Here is a 14,719-nt window from a genome sequence, read left to right on the forward strand (position 1 = left end):
CAAAGTTGCATAGTTAGTAAATGTAAGGTCTGTGTTAAAATCCGTGTTCTTAATAACTATACTTTGTAATGCAGGTAAGATAAGTGATATAAAATCATTAATCTTTCCTGCATTATATTCCTCCATTAAAAGGAGAATATTTTATTTTTGGTTATTACACATTTTTTTTGTAACTTGAAGGGGATTTTTCTAATATATTTTCTAGATATAAAGGAAAACTATGTATATTAAATTTATTTTAGAGATAACCACTTTACTGGTCTCTCCAATAATTTTAAGCTGATGTTCTGGGACTTCCCTGGTGGTGTAGTGGTTTAGAATCCACCTGCTAATGCAGGGTACATGGGTTTGATCCCTGGTCCGGGAAGATTCCCACATGCTTTGGAGCAACTAAGCCCATGCACCACAACTACAGAGAGTGAGCTCTAGAGCCCACGAGCCACACTGCTGAGCCCACATGCTGCAACTACTGAAGCTCGCTTGCCTAGAGCCTGTGCTCCACAACAAGATAAGCCACCACAATGAGAAGCCCATGCACTGCAACAAAGAGCAACCCCCGCTCGCCGCAACTAGAGAAAGTCCACGTGCAGCAGTGAAGACCCAACACAGCCAAAATATTTAAAAAATTAAAAAAGTAAATTAAGCTCATGTTCTAGGATTATACTGGTAGACAAACATATCATCTAGAAATAGAGATGAGAGCATTCATTTTCTCCCACACAGACAATTCTAGAGAAACAAGTGGAAAATGTGTTAGAAGTATTATAACTAAAAGATAATTTATTAAAATGAAATACACATATCTTCCATTGTTCTCTTAAGCAAATAAAAATATGTACTCTTATTTTCCCCCTTTCTTACTGAAAGGCCACATGCCATAAAAAAAAAAGTGAAATATACAATACAATTATTTTTTAAACTAGTTTTCTTCAAAGGCAGTAGTAAACAGTGAAAAAATATAATAGGAACATATGGTATTTAGAGTAGCATTAAAATATAATGTATCTAGGAATAATACATGAAATATACAAAGCCTATTAAGGAAAATTTCAAATATTAAGTCAGACATTAAAAATCCTTCAAATAAATGACTTTACATAATTTCCTATATGTGAAGTTTGAATATTACAAAGTTGTCAATTCTTCCCAAATAACTGTATGAGTTTAATTACAACCCAATAAAAGCCTCAATATTGTTTATTTATTAGTTTTCTTGTTTGAAGTTTTTAGAGGTGATACATTCATAGGGTTCAACATATCAAAGATACCATATGATGGATCAAAGAACCTAAATACAAGAGCAAAAACAATAAAACTCCTAGAATAAATCATAGGGGAAAAAGCTTCATGACATTGAATTTGGCCATGATTTCTTGGATACGATACCAAAAACACAGGCAACAAAAATAAAAACCAGGCTTCCCTGTTTTTCTTTCTTTAAAAAAGAAAGAAATTCTGACATATACTATAATGTGGATGAACCTGGAGGACATTATGCTAAGAGAACTAAACCAGTCACAAAAAGGCAAATACTATATGATGCCATTTATATGAAGTATCTAGAGTAGTTGAATTCATAGAAACAGGAATTAGAATGGTAGTTGCCAGGGGCTGGGAGAAAGGGGAGATGGAGATCTTTTTAATAAGCCTATAAATGTTGATTTTACAAGATGAAAAGAATTCCCGGAATTAGTTTCACAACAATGCAAATATACTTAACATTATTGAACTGTATACTTTAAAAAGATTAAGACGGGGAATTTTATGTTATCTGTATTTTACAACAATGAAAAAATTGTAAAACATACAAACACATGGTTCAACATAGCAAAGATACCAAATGATAGATTAAAAACTTAGACATAAAAGCTAAAACTATAAAACTCTTAGAAGAAACCATGGGGATAAATCTTCATAACCTTGAAATGGGCAATGGGCAATGGCTTCTTAGATATGACATAAGAAGTATAAGCAACAACAACAAAAATAGATAAATGAACTTTGTCAGAATTTAAAACGTACGTGCATTAAAGGACACTATCAAGAGAGTGAAAAGACAATCCACAGAATGGGAGAAAATATTTATAAATCGTATATCTGATAAAGGTCTAGTATTCAGAATATATAAAGAACTCTTACAACTCAACAACAAAAAGACAAACAATTCAATTTTTAAAATGGCAAAGGACTTGAATAGATATTTCTCCAATGAAGATGTATAAATGTCAAATAAGCACATGAAAAGACGTTCAAGACCTTAGCCATTAAGGAAATGAAAATTAAAGGCACAATAAGATATCCTACATTGTCTATCAAAAAAGTTAAAATATTAAAGAGTGACAACACCAAATGATGGTAAGGATATGAAAAACCTGGGTCACTCATACATTGCTGGTGAGACTGTAAAATGGTAAAGCCACTCTGGAAAAGTTTGTCAATTTCTTATAAAACTAAATATGTGATTATCATACAACCCAGCAATTTCACTCTTAGGCATGTACCCTAAGGAAATGTAAAATTATATTCACACACACATGCACACACACAAAGTGTACATGGATGTTTATAACACTTTTATGTGTAATAGCCCAAAGCTGGAAAAAATGCAAATGTTCTACAACAGCTAAATTTTTAGACAAATTGTGGTACATCTATACCAAGGAATACTACTGAGTAATAAACAGGAGCAAACTATTGATATATACACAATGATTTAGATGGCTCTCAAGGGAATTTTGCTGAGTGAAAGAAGCCAATCTCAAAAGGTTATGATTCTATTTACAAAGCATTTTGAAATGACTAAATTATAGAGATGAAGAACAGATTAATAGTTGGCAGATTTTGAATGACCAGGTGAAGGAGAGAGGTGTTGGTGACTATGAAAGGATAACACAAGGGATTCATGGATGGAACTATTTTGTATCTTGACTACAGGTAGTAATCACACAAATCTACACATGTAATAAAACTGCATAACTAATTACACACACACACACACACACACACACACACACACACACACACACACACATAGAAATCAGTGCATGCTGAATTGGTGAAAACTAAATATGATCGGGCTTCCCTGGTGGCACAGTAGTTAAGAATCTGCCTGCCAATGCAAGGGACATGGGTTTGAGCCCTGGCCCGGGAAGACCCCACATGCCGTGGAGCAGCTAAGCCCGTGCGCCACAACTACTGAGCCTGTACTCTAGAGCCTGCAAGCCACAACTACTGAGCCCGTGTGCCACAACTACTGAAGCCTGCGTACCTAGAGCCCATGCTCTGCAACAAGAGAAGCCACCGCAATGAGAAGCCCGCACACCACAACAAAGAGTAGCCCCCGCTCATCGCAACTAGAGAAAGCCCGCGCCCAGCAACGAAGACCCAACACAGCCAAAAATAAAAACAAATAAATAAATTTATTTTTAAAAATAGTATGATCAATAGATTATATTAATGTCAGTTTCCTGATTGTGATATCATACTGTATCTGTGTAATACATATGTAATACATGTGACCCCTGGACTAGCAGCATTACCAGGAACTTGTTAGAAACACAAACTTTTTGGTCTCAATTCTAGAGCTACTGAATCAGAAACACTGGGGTGGAGCCCAGCAATCTGTTTTAACAAGCTCTTAGCTGATTCAGATGAATGTGAAAGATTAATAATCATTGCTTTAGTTTATAAGTTGCTGAACCCCTGGAAACCATATCCCAGATAGAAAGAATTGTTTATCACCTGGAGATTAAGGTTTTCAGGCTGGAAGCAGTAATTGCATAGACTTTTGGGTTGTTGAACTTGGAGTAGTGATAACTATGTTCCATGAAAAAGGATAAAACGTGTGTAGAAAAATTGTATAGCCATAGGGATGGACTCCATTTGTTGGCTTGGCCAATTTTTTCTCCCTTCCTACCTTCAAGTTGGGAGTGGCCACTTGACACTGCTCTAGCCAATGAGATGTAACAGGAAATCTGTTGTGGGATTCCTAGGAAAGCTTGTTTTCTTAATCCAAATGTTGCCACTTTCCTTTTTTCAATCTAGTGAACCCACATGTAGGGGGGTCTATCCTAAGGAAATAATCAGATACGTATATAAAGATTTAGTTCATGTTGTTCATCATTGCGTATTTTACGGAAATAACCTTGATGTTTAATTATTGGAGAATAAATTAAAAATATTAAATAATTTCTGGTGTTTTCTCAAGATGGAATTTTTATGGCCATTAAGGATGATGACTACTAAGAATTTTGATGACATGGAAATACTTAAAATATTAGGTGAAAAAATCAAAATTAGAAACTATATACATATTTGATAAACAATTTTATACATATATATTCACATATATATAACCTTTAAAACTTAAAAATAAATGTATATTATTAATCAATCTTTTGAGGTAGGAGTGAGGATCATTCTTTAAGCATTGTTCAAATGACTGCAGTTTCAATGCTTCTTTCTTACGTAGAGCAAACTGATAATCATTTTTTTTAACTTTCATTATTGTTACATATATAGTGACATTAATAATGATTTTTAATGTGCATCCAGGATTGAGAATTATCAGTATACTCTGTGTATGGATGTGTGTGTGTGTGTGTTTGCTTTTAACATGTAAGAACACTAAAATGTTAAGAAAGCTATAACTGGGTATAATTTCCCCATTCCAATGCATTTTATATTTTTGTGTACTTTTATAATTTTCTACCCCATAAGTATCATTATTTTTAATACCCCCCAAAATAATTTTTTGTGTTTTTTTTGGGTTTTTTTTTGCGGTACGTGGGCCTCTCACTGTTGTGGCCTCTCCCGTTGCGGAGCGCAGGCTCCGGATGCGCAGGCTCAGGGGCCATGGCTCACGGGCCCAGCAGCTCCGCGGCATGTGGGATCTTCCCGGACCGGGGCACGAACCCGTGTCCCCTGCATCGGCAGGCGGACTCTCAACCACTGCGCCACCAGGGAAGCCCCCCCAAATAATTTTTTAATATTAAAAGGGGAAGAGGAAATAATTCAAGCTCAAGTTAGACCAACAGAGCCATAGAAGCAGCTCAAGGAGTGAAACAAGTTACCTGAGAGGTATTAAATACCTGCCCTCAAATGGTAGCATCTCCTCACCAGGCTCCAGTTTATGGACTGACAGCTGCCTCCCTGTTTACTTGCTCTTCCATTGGTTCAGACAATGGAATTGAATTAATTTACTGAGCCATTCCAAAAATTACAGATAAAAAGGTAGATAGATAACACAGATATAGATATATAGATACACACACGCAGAATAAGTTTCTTTTATGCATGCATAACTTTTTCCCTAATTTGAGATAAATCCTTTCACTAACCCATGTTTTTGCCTTTAGGAAGCCCCTATTTTAAGATTCAAAAAAGGTAGAAAATAAAAAATGCATTGGGAAAAAAAAATAGCTCTTCGAGGAGTGGTGTGATCAATGATATTTCCATGCACCACCTCTTGGCTCCAGTTCCACTTAGAAGATGTAATATGGAAGGATAAACCAGACCCTTAATATTTTATCAGGTATTTCTCAAGCAGTTTATGATTCTAGAACTCAAATTGATTTTTTATTATAGAATAAGGATTTAAAACCATTAAAATTTGTCAGGAGTTTCCACTGCAGAGCTGGTGATAATGACTGATCATTGAAGTAAGAGCCACTCCTCCCAAGGCAACACTCCTGCCATATCCAGTTCATTCAATGACCATAGGAGTGAGATTTTGTTTCCCTTACTACCTAAGAGTCTTACCATTGATTCCAATAGAGAGTCAAACTTAAAAGGAATGCAGTTCATGGTCTGCTTTTTGCCATTGGTAGAATATAGAATATATATTGAACTGAATATGTAAATTCTAAAATGAGCCTTATTGATGAATTTATTAAAACACTGAATTATTAGATGACTTGTGGGAAATCAGGGTAAGTCCAGCATTACTGAACACAGAGCACAAACCAGAATTTAAAGAGGAAGGAAGAGATGATGAGATACTTACTACTATGCATACCTAGAAGACACAGATTTATTGATGTATATAGATGTCCAGAGCCACAAAATTCAGATGGCTGTTTATTGAACTTTTCTGTTCTTTTTGAAAAGATGACCTCAAGTTCTTGAATTTACATGACCAAAAAATACCTAGCTTTTGAGGAAGGGTATATTCAATTTGTTAACAGACATATTTTTAGAAAATAATGACAATTTTGCGAACTTTCAAGGCAGATATTATCGAAGTCACCTGAAAGCCAAACAGTTGCTGTCATTTCCACAGCGTGAGTCATGGGAACCAACTAGACTGTTTGAAGGTCATTTTTTCAAGACCAGGGATCTTTCAGAAACTCAATCACCCTACCCTTGGCTGATGCTTCTGACAGGCCGTACATTTATTCTTTTTAAACATCTTTATTGGAGTATAATTGCTTTACAGTGTTGTGCTAGTTTCTGCTGTATAACAGAGTGAATCAGCTATACGTACACATATATCCCCATATCCCCTCCCTCTTGCATCTCCCTCCCACCCTCCCTATCCCACCCCTCCAGGAGGTCACAAAGCACTGAGCTGATCTCCCCGTGCAATGAAGCTGCTTCCCACTAGCTATCTATCTTACGTTTGGTAGTGTATATATGTCAATGCTACTCTCTCACTTCATCCCAGTTTACCCTTCCCCCTCCCCGTGTCCTCAAGTCCATTCCCGACGTCTGTGTCTTTATTCCTGCCCTGTCCCTAGGTTCATCAGAACCATTGCTTTTTGCTGTTATTTTTTTTTTTTTAGATTCCATATATATGTGTTAGCATACGGCATTTGTTTTTCTCTTTCTGACTTACTTCACTCTGTACGACAGACTCTAGGTCCATCCACCTCACTAGGCCATAGACTTGCCAGGGGATTCATGAGACTAATTAACTAGAAAATCTTTCAGTCAGCTAAATTCAGCGTGCCTTCTACCGTCATGCTTGTTCTGTCATGAAGCTGCTCTGGTCATCTATGCCTTCCTACTACACTGCTCTTAGCCTCCCCACTGATCCAATGCCTATTGCTACCCTTTCTCCCAAACCTTTCGACGGTGGCCTCTGAAATCTCCAGACCATGGAAGACAATCTTTTTTACATTATCAACAGTGAATGTTCCTCATGGACATTTCTTCTCTTGAATCCTTCTTAAATGGGTGCTTCTTATACCCCACTAACCCCTAAATCATGTGTAGAATTTGTGTTCTCCTTACTCCTCAATGTCATTTGAAGACCTTTTCCTTTGCCCTCATGTAATACATCTTTCTCTTGGTGTAATCAGGAATGTTGGTATGTGTTGGTATGTGTTAATGATAAAAGGTAGTATATAAGGATAATGCAAACTTCAGAAGGGTGTAGCCTTCGTTTGAATGTATTCACTATTTTTTATCATTCCATACTCCCAATTAGTTTGGAAATTATATATTGTTTTTGTACTTTTTAATAGTTACGCTAGAGATTACCACATCCCTCAATTCACTATAGTCGATCATTTTAACCTCTTCCAAGACAAAGCAAAGTCCTGATCACACTTTAACTACATTTATCTTCATTTCCCATTTATAAGTTTATTTCTGCATGTATTTATTTCTCTAGCTAGCTAGCTAAATCCTAAACACAAGACAATTATTTTATGCAATGTTCATTTAATGAATATTTCGTTGCTCTTCATTTCTTTCTAAATCTCTGACCTTCCATCCACGGTTATTTTCCTTAAATCTGAAGAATACCCATTAGACTCTCCTTTTTGTATGATTATCTCAGTTTCTGTTCAAAATTTTCTATATTTTTTCCTCATATCCGAAGGATTCTTTCACTCTGTAGAGTCTTCTAGGTTGGGTGCCATTTTTTTCATCACCTTGAAGATACTGCATTGTTTTCTGGTGTCTATTTTTGCTTTTGAGAAGTTAGCTATAACTCTGTTATGCCTTTAGGTAATATCTCTTTTCTTTAGCTGCCTTAAAAGGTTTTCTATTTGATTTGTTTGATGCAAATATTTGAAAAGATAATGGCTGAGATTTTCTAGAACTTATGAAATACATCAATACAGAGGAGTTCAATGAATCCCATGCTAGATAATAAAGAAATACACATCTAGATATTTCATGGAGAAGTTGCAAAATGTCACTCTTCATAGTTGTTAGTTTTATATTTTTAGATGATGCTTTTATTTATGTATGTGTATATTCTACTTATTTTTAGTTGTCTTCAGTGGGAGGGTTTGTCCAAATTCTCTAGTCTGGTATTACTGGCCTTTCTTGTCTATAATTAAACTCATCTTGATTTTGTGCCTCCATCCTCTAGGTAGTGACGGGAAGTAATTTAAACTTTCCAGCTAAAGGCATCTTAGTCTCTTTGGCTTTAAAACAGTAAATTCAGTCTCTTTTAGAAAAATTTGTCTTTGAGGGTAAATATTGAGTGCTTTAGGATTTCTCCTCACCCCCTCTACCCAAGATGTAATCAGGTGTATTTGGAAGATTATAAATCCTTAAAGAAATGAGGGAGGTGCCTTGAGTCCACATGTATGACTTTAGGTTAGACTCTGAAACTCTGAAGTCCCTGGGTAATGAATCAGTTGGTGTGTTTTCTAGACACAATCAGGGTCTGATGGTCCCACCTTAGCTCTTTCTGGGGCTGCAGATCCTCTGAGTCTCAGCCACATCCTCCATCTTGCCCTCAGATAAGACCATGAAACCAGAGGTGTCCACTGTAGAATCACCCTGTTCCTTGCCAAGGTGGCCCCATTGCAAGGGTACCTGTTCTCTACTTGTCTATCTTCTATGTTTTCTACATGAAGTACACTGGGATTTCTAAATCTTCTGTACCACACACAAGTCATGAAGCCCCTATCTTTTCCAATGCTGCTCTCTTGCTCCTGAATCGTTTTAGGTGTGGCCCCGTCTGAATGTGGGTCAAATTGGAAAGTTTTCCCTCATGTACTGCTTATGCCTAGAAAAGCTAGTCACTAGCTCTGATGTCTTCTGATTTCCCTATGCCCATCTATATGTACTGCCATGTCTTCTGATTCCCAAGATTTGACCTGAAAGGGTATATGATGATGCTAACTTCTCACTTCACTTAGCCTTTTTTTCTCTCCAGACCTCTTAGGTGGAAACGTTCCTCCTTTTCCTGACTATTGGATGTTTCTAGCCTTAATCCTGTTTTTTTCCATCTTACACTTATGATAGACTTCCTATCCAGTGCTCCAAGTCTTGCTTTTGATAAAGAGAAGTGTTTGCTTGTTTGTTTAGAAATCTCTTTAGACACTTAACTCTCGCTGTCAGATTAGTGTTTTGCCAGAGACTCCAAAAGAATCAGCTATGAACCTTCAAGCTGATTGACTCTGTTTTAGATGGAATCTTCCCTGTTTCTGAATAGGAACAGTTTCTGGGCAACAAGGTTTACAATCAATGAGATTACACCTAAAAATACCTCAAATGTAGTTAGCTCAAAAATGGAATAATTAGCACTGAGATGTGCAAAACATGCAGGTTTCTTTTATTTTCCATAACAAATCCAGTGCTCCTCTTGTATACCTATCCTGGTGAGTGGTGCAGGAAGGCAGAGAGAAGATAAACTAGCCAGTTTAAAGTAGCTCATTCTCTTTTAATCTTTTTTTTTTTTTTTTTGGCTGCGTGGCACAGCTTGTGGGATCTCAGTTCCCCGAGCAGGGATTGAATCCGGGCCACGACAGTGAAAGGCCGGAGTCCTAACCACTAGGCCACCAGGGAACTCCCTTAAAATTTTTTCTTTCAGCTTAAATACCTCATTTACCTTTTCCTGCTCCTCCTCCCAAAACATAAACTCTGGATTTAGTGGAAAGCTTAAATGCCCTCAAGCAGTGGAGAAGGGAATAGGGAATGGTTCCAGATGTTTCCACGTCAAAATGGGACAGTCACTCCAAAGTGAAATCGGCAGAATGAATTCGCCAAATGGATAGAAAGCCAGAGATAGTGCTAATATCCTAAAGAATCCAGAGATTCCTATGTGCCCTGTGGAAAGTTGTAAAATGTAGATGATAGTGAAGTTGCCGAGGGATTGCTACAGAAGGGACCAGCAAGAAATGTGGTTGAGAACCTGCGGGCAGGTTCCAAGAGGAATCACATGAAAGTCTTAGCCAGATCTCAGAGGGCCAGAGGCACCAGTAAAGGCTGAAGAAAGGCCTACTCACGTGGAAGTTGGTCAAACTCCCTGCAGATAATCCCCACACTGAGAGAGGAGACCAGGAGTTTCACCAGCAGAGCTGAACAGCAGAGTCCCCTGAAGAGCCAGGACAAAGCCTTCCCCTTCCCCATCACCAAAGAGCACAGTTTTCCAGTCAACTATATGCAGATGCTACCTTTGGGAAGAAGAGAGGTAAGAAACTCAGAAAGACCAAGCTTTTATCCAAAAGCTCCAGTTTCAAAGAAAAGAGACTCTTATCTTGAAGATAATAAGATATTTTTAAATACAAATATACGTTTACTTTTCCATCATTCACTGGTATATGAATTTATGAAAATACTCAGATCACTTGTAGAAAATAAAGAAACTATAGTTTTCAAGGTTTATAAAACTTGAAGCACAGTATATAAATTTCAATACCATTCCACATTTTTCAAATTTATTGAGTTATAAAAAATTTGCCTATAATTTCTTTCTTTTTTTTCCATAGCTACCATTTCTCCATCTTCATCCTGAGTTTTATGTGTTTGCATTTTCACCCTCATATCTTGATAGGTTAAACTAGTGAGTTTTCTATTTAATAAAGTTTGTTCTCAAGAAAATAGCTCTTAGGTTACATATTTATTCTATTGTTTCTAATTCATTAATTAGTACTTTTATTCTTACTTGTTCTTTCTGTTTTTGTTAGGTTTAGTTCATTATTTTCCCAACACCTGAGTTCAATATTAATTTGATTTATTTTAATTTCCTTGGTGCATGCAGGCAGAAAGAGAGATCTTGTGTCTTTTCCTCTGTATAAGAGCATTAATCCTATCATGAGGGTCCCATCCTCATAACCTAATATAATCCTTATTACTTCCCAAAGCCCTTACCTCCAAATACCATCACATTGAGGATTAGGGTCTCAATATACAGATTTGGGAGAAGCACAAATATTCAGTCCATAGCAATATTATATTGGAGGTTATAGCTACTGCAATAAGACCAGAAAAGGAACAAAAGGCATAAATTGGAAAGGAAGAAATAAAATGGTTTTTGTTTGCAAATGACATGATTGCCTACATAGAAAATCCAAAAAAACTGACATAAAAATTTCTGGAATTAAGAAGTAATCATAGCAAGCTTGCACGATACAGGTTAATATGTAAAAGTCAATCGCTTTCTTATACACCAGCAATGAACAGTTGGGATTAAAAAAAATTTTTAAACCACATATAACAGCCACCCCAAAATAAAATCCTTGGCTATACATCTAACAAAATATGTTCAAAATCTATATGCAGAAACAGCAAAATTCTGATGAAAAAATCAAAGAGGCTCTAATTAAACAGAGAGATATTCCATGTTTATATATTACAAGCCTCAATATTGTTAAGATGTCAGTTCTCCCCAACATGATCTATAGATTCAATGCAATCCCAGTCAAAATCCCTGTAAGTTATTTTGTAGCTACTGACAAAATGATTCTAAAATATACAAAGAAAGACAAAATACCTAGAATAGCCAACATAATACTGAGGAACAAAGTTGGAGGACTCACATTACCTGGTTTCAAAACTTAGTATACAGCTACAACGGTCAAGAGAGTATGTTATTTCTTCAAAACTTAGTATACAGCTACAACGGTCAAGAGAGTATGTTATTTCTTCAGCAAGTGGTTTTGGGAAAGCTGGACAGCTACATATAAATCAGTGAATTAGAACACTCCCTCACACCATATACAAAAATAAACTCAAAATGGTTTAAAGACCTAAAGAAGACATGACATCATAAAACCCCCAGAAGAGATCATAGGCAAAACATTCTCTGACATAAATCGTAGCAATATTTTCTTAGCTCAGTCTCCCAAGGCAAAAGAAATAAAAGCAAAAATATACAAATGAGACCTAATCAAACTTACAAGCTTTTGCATAGCAAAGGAAACCATAAACAAAATGCAAAGACAACTTACACACTGGGATAAAATATTTGCAAATGGTGCAACTGACAAGGGCTTAATTTCCAAAATATACAAACAGCTCATACAACTCTATAACAAAAAAATCAAACAACTGAATCAAAAAGTGGGCAGAAGACCTAAATAGACATTTCTCCATAGAAGACATACAGATAGCCAATAGGCACATGAAAAGATGCTCAACATCACTAATTATCAGGGAAACGCAAATCAAAACTACAATGAGGTACTATCTCACACCAGTCAGAAGGGCCATCATTAAAAAGTTCACAAGCAATAATGCTGAAGAGGGTGTGGAGAAAAGGAAACCCTCCCTCCTACACTGTTGGTAGGAATGTAAATTGGTGTAGCCACTATGGAAAACAGTATGGAGGTTCCTTAAAAAACTAAAAATAGAGTTACCATATGATCCAGCAATCCCACTCCTGGCCATATATCTGGAGAAAACTCTAGTTTGAAAAGATACATGCACCTCAATGTTCATAGCAGCAGATTTACAACAGCCCAGATATGAAAGCAACATAAATGTCCATCTACAGATGAATGGATAAAGAAGATGTGATATATATATAACACACACACACACAATGGAATACTACTCAGCCATAAAAAAAGAATGAGTAATGCCATTTGCAGCAACATGGATGGACCTAGAGATGATCATACCAAGTGAACTAAATCAGAGAAAAATAAATACCATATGATATCGCTTATATGTGGAATCTAAACTATGATACAAATGAACTTATTTACAAAACAGAAACACACTGACAGGCATAGAAAACAAAAAGAATAGATATATATATACATATATACAGGTATATACATATATCTGAATCACTTTGCTGTACACCAAAACTAACATGACACTATACTTCTACTACACTTCAATTTTAAAAAAAGCAAGTAACAAACAAGACAGAACTAAATCCAACCATATCAATAATATCTTTAAATGTTAGAAAAAATAGGTTAAAAAGAATGAAAATGATACACCATGTAAATGGTATGCAAAAGAAAGCTGAGTTTTCTTAATATTAGACTTAATGGACCTCAAGACAAGAAGAATTATCATAGATAGAGACATTTATAATGATAAATAGGTCAATCCACGAAGAAGACACAGCAAACCTAAAATGTAGGTGGCTAATAACTGAGCTTAAAAATAGATGAAGCAAAAGCTGACTGAACTAAAGAGACCAACAGACAAATTTACAAAGTAGAAATATCAATTTCCTCTTTAATAACTAGATAAAAATCTAGAAGGATGTGGAAGATCTAAAAATATTAACCACTTTAACCTAACTGACCTTTACAGAACAATATATCCAATAAACCACAGAATTCACATTCTTTCCACATGCACATAGAGCATTAACCAAGACAGATCTTATGCTGGGACATAAAACAAGTCTCAGTATTTAAAATCTTAAATTTTACAGAATATTTTCTCTAAGCACAATGAAATTAAATCAGAAATCAATAATAATTAGATATTTAGAAAAGCCTCAAAAAACTAAACAACAAGCTTCTAAATAACCAAAGAAATCAGAAGAAATTAATAAATATTTGAAACTAAATGAAAATAAAAATACATCAAAATATTTTGGACAGAGCTAAAGTGTACTTATAGGAAGGTTATCAATCTGTCTTCAAGTTTGCTAATTCTTTATATTCTGCCATTCAAATCTACTGTTGAATCCCTCTAGTGAATTTTTAAATTTTACTTACTGTAATTTTAGTGGACATGGACTGCCATATCAGTAAACAAAGGATGTTGTGGCCATCAGACACTGCAGCTGCCCCCCCCCACCGCCCCGCTGTGCATGCTGAGGGGATTGAGGATGGAGAAAAACAGGATACTGGCCCTAGATAGTTAAGGTACATATCAAAGGAATGATTTCAATGAACCCAGACTTTTGCACCTTCCCATACACAGAAAAGCACAAAATTCATTCACTTGAGATGTCTGGTTTTCTTTAATTAGCAGTGATCTTTTGATGTTTGACTACTAGGTTTGTTTGTTTGTTTGAACTCCTATATATCCTGGCTCCTCCCTTACCTCTTCAGTGTAGCCCCCAGAGCTATCTGAGAGGTTGCCTCCTGTAGCTCAGTCTTCAGCAAGTCCATCGAATAAAACATAATCCTCAGCTTTTAGGTTGTGCATTTTTTTTTCCATCAACGCTTTCAACTTCAAATTCAAAGGAATTTGCATTTGGCTTTTCTTTATAATTTCTATCTCATCACTGATATTCTATTTGATGCCACACTGTCATCATATCTTCCTTACATCTTTAATCATGCTTTCGTTTAGTTCCATGAGCATATTTATAATGGCTACTTTGAAGTCTTTTTCTCTTAAATCTCTCATCTACTTACTCTTGCAGACAGTTTCAGTTGTATGTATACGTCACAATTTCCTGTTTTTTGCACACCACAAACTTTTTTGTTGAAAAATAGACATTTTTCATAATATATTGCAGCAACTGCAATACTGCAATACTGGTCCTCCCAGCCCCTTTCCAGGGCTATTTTTGTTATTATTATTTTTTTCTTTTCTTTTTTTTTAAGAGAGGGGT

The sequence above is a fragment of the Stenella coeruleoalba genome (genome assembly GCF_951394435.1).
Source record: "Stenella coeruleoalba genome assembly, chromosome: 1".
In the NCBI taxonomy this organism is placed as follows: domain Eukaryota; kingdom Metazoa; phylum Chordata; class Mammalia; order Artiodactyla; family Delphinidae; genus Stenella; species Stenella coeruleoalba.